Source organism: Citrus clementina, unplaced genomic scaffold (genome assembly GCF_000493195.1).
Source record: "Citrus clementina cultivar Clemenules unplaced genomic scaffold, Citrus_clementina_v1.0 scaffold_7, whole genome shotgun sequence".
Taxonomy (NCBI): domain Eukaryota; kingdom Viridiplantae; phylum Streptophyta; class Magnoliopsida; order Sapindales; family Rutaceae; genus Citrus; species Citrus x clementina.
Window position 1 is genome coordinate 10,875,420 of NW_006262075.1, and position 5,795 is coordinate 10,881,214.

Sequence of the window (5,795 nt, forward strand, 5' to 3'; positions counted from 1 at the left end):
TATTGTATTACATAATCTATAAGCCTTAATGTCCAAGGCCTATGTAAAAGGGTCAAAGTCTGTGTGTACAAGACATAAGTCTCTAGGCTTCTAAGGAGAATGTGGCAAAAGCCGAACATTTGTGGAGTGATATAAAAGCTTTTGGTTTGAATCCGTTTCACATTAGGCATTGTAATATTTATGGTGGGGTATACAGGATGTCGCAAATTGTTAAAAAAGGAAGGTGTTTGATTGAAATGCGCAGATGTTCGATGAAATGTCTTCCTGATTCAGCTTCATCGCAAATGAAGTTTCTTGAATTATGAAGGCGGCAGCTGTAATGCAATTGATCAAACACCTTCAAGATGACTCTCAGGGTAAGAGTTGGTGACTCACCATGAAAAGAAGATAAAATGTACCTTATCATCTGTTGATGCCGAAAAATGACCTCAACAACTGAATTTGTTTCTTTAGGGGAATTACAGCATGAATCCAAGCTCAAACGCCAATATGACCGCAATTTTCTGTACCTGTCAACCAGAAAACACGGTTAGGATACGCCGGTGGGGTTCCGGCATAGACCCTCCGATGCTTAAGTCAGAAATTGTGTATAAATAGATAAAAATGAGAGGGAAGAATTGTGAATGAGTTCAAAAGAAAGGAATTTTCCGACAAAGGAACTAAAAATCTGGTAAGCCCTATTAAGGCTCTTAGATAGGTCACTTATAGAGTTTTTGGTTGATTTTTGCTAACCCCCTCACCTGATGCGCTATTCAGTTTAAATAGACTCTTCGTCGTGTACGGTTACCTCCTTAACTTCAACCCGCTTTCTTCAGCAGTTGCAAGTGTTTGTCAGTTGGAGGTGGTTTAAATAGATCGTGGCACACAACTTCCCTATAAATTAGGCCACGTTCTCTTAACTAGTAATTTTCCATGTCAAGCTAATTCTCAGGTCGGACAAGAGAATTTCAAGGTCGGATTACTTCACTTTCAGATCAGACAGATGAATTTCTTAGTCGCTCATATAGCGTTGAGGTTGTATTATTAAACTAGGTCATTCACATAGATCTTAGGTCGTACTTGTAAACCAGGTCGCCAACATAGGCTCCAAGTTGTACTTATAAGGCCAGCTTAACAACAATAAGTTCTGAGTAGATTAGGATCGACTATATTTTGAGACACTACTAGAAAAATCTAACCCAAACACCAGTCCCCTAGTTTTCAATACCGGAAAGTCATTGCTGGTGTTGGAAACTAATAGAAAAATTTTCTCAAAACCCAAAACCAGTCCCCTAGTTGTCAATACTGAGAAGATATGAACGGTATTGGAAACTAAAATAATTAAGAAAGAGCAATATGGCCGCAAGCAAAAGAAAGACGGTGTAGAGCGAAACAATGAGCAAAGAGAAGGGTAAGAAGAAACCTTCAGGTGTGAAATAAGAAAATAACCATGACCAAATGCCTTAAGGTGGTAGGGTCAGGGTTGAAGGTGAGGTCTCCCTAACTAGTAGGGTTGTTGAAGACCAAGAGAGAACTTCCTAAATTTAATTATTAAAATGCTTGCCCCTTTTTGCAATATGAACTTGTGTAGACCGTATGCTACTGAACTTTATTTTGCCTTTGTAGTCGGATAATTATTATGCTGACCTTGCCTTTTTTACTCTTTATTTACTGGGGTTGGTTATGACTTGCATTCCGTAGACTGAGCCTATCTAAGACTTTGTTGAGGTCAAACAAATAGATATGGTCAACTTTGGTAGCAATAACACCAAGCAATGACCTTGAATTCACCAAGATTCTATCATTTCAATGTCAATCTCGATAAGGAAAATGTTGACCTCACGAAAATGTCAACTTCAACAAGATAAATTATTGACCTCAACAAGGTTAAGTGTAGAGCTAAAACGTCGACCTCACAACAAGGAAAATGTTGACCTCACGAAAATGTCAACTTTAACAAAATAGATTGTCGACCTCAACAAGGTTAAGTGTACAGCTAAAACGCCGACCTCACGACAAGGAAAATGTTGACGGCACGAAAATGTCAACCTTAACAAGATAGATTATCGACCTCAACAAGGTTAAGTGTAAAGCTAAAACACCGACCTCACGATCTCACGACAAGGAAAATGTTGACCTCACGAAAATGTCAACCTGAACAAAATAGATTGTCGACCTCAACAAGGTTAAGTGTAGAGCTAAAACGCCGACCTCACAATCTTACGACAAGGAAAATATTGATCTCACGAAAATGTCAACCTTAACAAAATAGATTGTTGACCTCAACTTGAGGTTAAGTGTAAAGCTAAAACGCTGACCTCACGATCTCACGACAAGGAAAATATTGACCTCACGAAAATATCAACCTTAACAAAATAGATTGTCGACCTCAACAAGGTTAAGTATAGAGCTAAAACGCCGACCTCACGATCTCACGACAAGGAAAATATTGACCTTACGAAAATGTCAACCTTAACAAAATAGATTGTCGACCTCAACAAGGTTAAGTGTAGAGCTAAAATGCCGACCTCACGATAAGGAAAATGTTGACCTCACGAAAATGTCAACCTTAACAAGATAGATTGTCGACCTTAACAAGATAGATTGTTGACCTTAACAATGTTAAGTGTAGAGCTAAAATGCCGACCTCACGACAAGGAAAATGTTGACCTCACGAAAATGTCAACCTTAACAAGATAGATTGTCGACCTCAACAAGGTTATGGCCGACCTCAATAAAATTGAAATTGGGCAACTTAATGTTAAGCCTATGGCCGACCTCAACAAAATGGAACATTGTAGAACGTAAATGTTAAGGCTATGGCCAAACTCCACGAGGCAATGGCCAACCTCAATAAATAGAAAATTGTAGAACTTATCTTATGGCTGACCTCAATAAGGCAATGGCCGACCTCAACAAAATAGGCTATGGCCAAACTCCACGAGGCAATGGCCAACCTCAATAAATAGAAAATTGTAGAACTTAGCTTATGGCCGACCTCATTAAGGCAATGACTGACCTCAACAAAATTGAACATTGTAGAATGTAAATGTTAATGCTATTGCCAAACTCCACGAGGCAATGGCCAACCTTAATAAATAGAAAATTGTAGAACTTAGCTTATGGCCAACCTCAATAAGGAAATGGTCAACCTAAATAAGGTAAAAGCCAATTTCGATAAAATTGAAAAGTGTAGATCTCAACAAGATAAAAGTTAAAGTTGTCTAACCACAAGGTAATAGCCGTCTTCAATCTCAACATGGTCGGATTACAATTAGACCTCAACAAGGTCAAAATGATAACCTCAATCTCAATAAGATTTGATAAAGTTTTTAGGTAGGACCTCAACAAGGTCGCAATGTCGATCTCAATCTCAATAAGATTGGATAAATTTTTCAGGTAGGACCTCAACAAGGCCGCAATGTCGATATCAATCTCAATAAGATTGGATGAATTTTTTCACGTTGGACCTCAATAAGGCCGCCATGTCGATCTCAATCTCAATAAGATTGGATAACGTTTTCACGTTGGACCTCAACAAGGTCGCAATGTCGATATCAATCTCAATAAGATTGGATAAATCTTTTCACGTTGGACCTTAATACGGTCCAAAATGTCGATCTCAATCTCAATAAGATTTGATGAATTTTTTCACGTTGGACCTCAATAAGGCGGCCATGTCGATCTCAATCTCAATAAGATTGGATAAATCTTTTCACGTTGGACCTCAATACGGTCCAAAATGTCGATCTCAATCTTAATAAGATTGGATGAATTTTTTCACGTTGGACTTTAATAAGGCCGCCAGGTCGATCTCAATCTCAATAAGATTGGATAACGTTTTCACGTTGAACCTCAACAAGGTTGCAATGTCGATATCAATCTTAATAAGACCGGTCACAAGTAGATAAGAAATAAAGTTGCACTTCTAAATAACCTCATTGATATTAATATAGCAAAAGTTACAGAATTGAACACATAACAAATTGAAATAACAAAGAAACAAACTTTCTTAGCATATTTAAAGAAAACAAACAAACAAGAACATCATAAATAAGATATATCTTAGCTGATAGTATTTTCGCAGGTGCTCTGCATTCCATATCTTGCCAACGACCCTGCCATCATGATAACCTAACTTATATGCCCCATTACCAAATGAGTGTAGCACTTTATATGGTCCTTCCCAGCTTGGCCCTAGAACTCCATTAATAAATCTGAAGCTCATTGGAGATGTCATTTATCATTTTTGTTCCCACTCTTACCACTCTGCTCGGATTAACCTCACTTACCGGCACTTGTTTCATTTTTTCATTAGGTCGCTGTTGGCACAACCTATTTTCAGCTCGTGGATCGATACTTGTGATATGCATGGATTCTCTCGTAGCTGTAGCGTAACAGCTTCGAGCCACTTGTTGCTGGCCCCTCATTACTCCAACTCCACCTTGAACTCTAAACTTCACACATTGCATATGGGTTGAGCTCACTGCTCCTGCTATCCTATTGAAGGTATGCCCAAAATAACTTGATAAGGACTTGGCTCATCAACTACCAACCATGTCACCATCCCTGTCTTTTGTAGTGGGCTGGACCCTATTGTCAGTGGCAAGTCAATCAACCCAAGGGGAATCAGCTCAGCTCCACCGAACCCCTTTAGTGATGTTCTGACCAGATCAAGCCTGAGGTCTCCTATTTGTAGATTGTCCAGAGTTTGCTTAAATAAAATGTTAACCGAGCTTCCCCTATCTACAAAAGCTCGGTTCAATTCCTGCCCTGCCAAGACAACCTTCACTACAAGCGCATCCTCATGTGGATGTGCGACTGCTTCATCGTCCTCGTCTGTGAACATGATCGGCACCCTTTGAACCCGCTGCTTCTTTGGTGCCGGAACATTAAAATTTACCTCAAAACTTTTTAATGAATATCTGCTATAATTTCTCCTTGAGCGGTTTGAGTCTCCTGTTAAAGTCGGCCCTCCCATAATCATCATCGCTACATTATCTATGATGTCTCCTCTTCTCCCACCTCTTCCTTGGTCATCCACATACTCCTTTAGATATTAATTTTGCACTAGCCATTCAATCTGTTCTTTCAAGTCAATGCAATCCACAGTTTCATGTCCGGTCACCTTATGAAACTCGCAATACTTGTGGTGAGCACTTCCACCCAATCCCCCTACAATCTGCTTTGGCGGTGTTAGTAACCCATTGTCTTTTATTGCAGCATATATTTCTACTCTGCTCGTGTTCAGTGGTGTGTATCTTCCACTCCGTTCTAATAAATTCACCCCATTGTCAGATCTCGGTCCTCTCCGGTCTACAGGTGGTGGCAACCTATTGTAATCTCTTACTCGGTTCTCCCGTTGGTTCCTCCCATAATTATTTCTTCCTTCTCGGCCCCTTCCTACTAATGAGATTTCTCTTCTTTCACAATTTCCTTCCCAATTTCAACCCGGCCTTTCTGGTTGTCTATAATTGATTAACCCTCTGGCGTAATGATGCCTATCACCCGTGTTCATCCTCGAGCTATACCCAAAGTTATCTCCTCTCATTCTCAGGTCTCCCTTTCTCATCGGACCCCATGTCTGCATTTCCATTCTCCTCTTTTCTTCTTCTGCATCTTCAGTTTTCATGTCCAATTTTGCCTAGTCATACGCCTCAGCATATGTTGTTATCCCCTTACTATATAAGCTATTCCACAATCGATTGATTATCAACCCCTTCTTTAATCCCTCTAGAGCATCTGGATGATCAAAGGCCCCTAGATCAGTAACCTCCTTATGATACCTGGTCACGAAACTCCTCAAACTTTCAAAT